The following is a 1,997-nucleotide window of genomic DNA, read 5'->3' on the forward strand; positions in this document are numbered from 1 at the left end:
TGAGCCGGGTCTGCACCTCCAGGTCCCAGCTGGCTTCGCTCCGACAGTCTGGGGTTGTTTCCTGAGACTGGCGGGGAAGTGCTGGTGCCTGTGGGGGCAGGGGGAGGGCAGTGGGGGAGGGACGCAGAGGCAAGGCTGAGGTTCTCCTCCAGGCCCTGGTGGTCTCTCTCAGCCCAGCCACGGCTTCTGGACCCTCTGGATCCCAATTCAGAGTCCACTGCTGGTGGTCTCTGCCCCTCTCCCCCACGGCTCATCCTGGGAACCCTGTTCACATGGACCCAAACTTCCAGGGACGGTCAGGGCCAGCTGGACCTCCGACTGTTCCCTCGGGCGGGTGAGCACAGCCTGTGACCTGTGACCTGTGACCGTAGGAGCTTCCTCCCACACCGGGAAGCCCGCCTTGCTTTCCGCAGTGGAAGTTTATAGCTCTCCAGACCTTCTCTCTCAAGCTCGAGTCTCCAGACTACAATCCCCATCTCCAGGAGGGTGAGTTAATTTAGCCTGACGCTCTCTTTTTACCTTCCTTTTTTGGTTGGCTAACTTTTTCAACTAGGTCACTGCCTCAGAAGTCATCGGGCGGATCAAATGCAGCAAAAGCCAGCAATTAGTCAGGAGCTTAACCACTGTCCTGTGAATTGTGCTAAAAATCCATTGCTTCCTTCACTGTTTTGAAGACTCTGTGTTGCTGACAATGATGTGCTCGTTGTCATCCAAGCCTGTGCTGAAAGTATATCTGAAAAAAGGTTTTCGTTTGTACTAGCTTTGTTTATATAGCCCAGACGCTAAATAAAACTTTAGACTTGAAAGATCTACGTTTTTCAGTGACTTGCATATCGTGTTCTGGAATATCTTTGAGTTGGCTCCAACCACCTTTCTGTGGACTTTGTAACTTAGCCGTGTTTGTTCATGGAATTCTTCTCTTAACTAAATTCCCCAAACCCTGGCCCTCCTCTCAAAACTGCATTTTTCCTCCTTTTGGGGCTTTAAAACACGCATCATAGCTCTGAACAGATTTTCCCTGATACCTGTAAGAACTGCTATTTTCGCAGCAGGAGGAGCCTGGACTTGGCTTCACACTCCAGCAGAGCAGGCTCCATTCCTTTCTGCCTGCTGGGCCGCCTCCTCCCTGGCCTCACCCTCTGCCTTTGAACTCCAGACGTCCTTCTGCGGCTTGGCCTCCCCGGCTGAGCCTGGGCTTCCGGTCAGGGAAGTGCAGAGCCGCACCCTTTGTGTGTTTACTGCAATTCTGGTTACAAGCACAAAGAGCTAGGAAAGCCTCGGCTCCGAGCCTGAGCCACGTCTTTGTACTTTGCTGGGTCTCGAATCCCTGTTACTTAGAACGGCAAGCATTTTGCTGTGAGGAACCAGCCTTCCCTTATTTAACGAGCAACGAGATGCTTCCCGGGTGGGTCAGGTGTTAAAGAATCTGCCTGCAGTGCGAGAGACCTGGGCTCGATCCCTGGGTCACGAAGATCCCCTGTAGAAGGGAATGGCCACCCACTGCAGTATTCTCGCCTGGAGAATCCCACGGACAGAGGAGCTTGGAGGGCTATGATCCATGGGGTCACAAACAGCTGGACACACGACATGAAAATAGGAATTTTTGACCTTTGCTAACATTGAACAGATGGTGTGTTCCAAAGTGAGATGACTGGGTACAGAGAAGGATGAACAAGAAAGGCAGCCAGGGGTCAGGAGTGGGGTGCCCTCCTCCTTGGGGGAAGGGTGCATCCCCTCCAGCTTCGTCCAAGGACAGCCTTAGGGAGGACCACGTATTCCTTGACAGGTCACTGGGCCTCGTGTCTGATCCCATCTGGGAACTTAGGACGAGGCCAGGCAGGGCAGCAAACCTGAATGGGGGTGAAGTCACGGTTCTCGGGACAGCAGCCTTCCTGGGGCCAGCTGAGCTTTTGAGGTGCAGACTCCGGGACGCTGGGTGTGTGCTCGTGTGTCGTGCACGCCCGCGTGCGAGTGCACGCTCACATGTGTCAGTGAGG

At 54.0% G+C, this 1,997-nt stretch overlaps 1 long non-coding RNA gene across 2 annotated transcripts in view; it reads left to right on the top strand.

The window, feature by feature from the left end:
* Positions 1 to 380: 380 nt before the first annotated feature.
* The window catches only part of LOC104983218, a 17,803-nt gene continuing 16,186 nt past the window's right edge, over positions 381 to 1,997 (top strand). For both annotated transcript variants that reach the window (XR_824606.1, XR_824607.1), the window contains exon 1: positions 381 to 486. This is a non-coding gene — a long non-coding RNA (uncharacterized LOC104983218). The remainder of the gene's footprint in view (positions 487 to 1,997) is intronic.

This window comes from Bison bison, unplaced genomic scaffold (assembly GCF_000754665.1).
Source record: "Bison bison bison isolate TAMUID 2011002044 unplaced genomic scaffold, Bison_UMD1.0 scf7180017862090, whole genome shotgun sequence".
Lineage (NCBI taxonomy): Eukaryota > Metazoa > Chordata > Mammalia > Artiodactyla > Bovidae > Bison > Bison bison.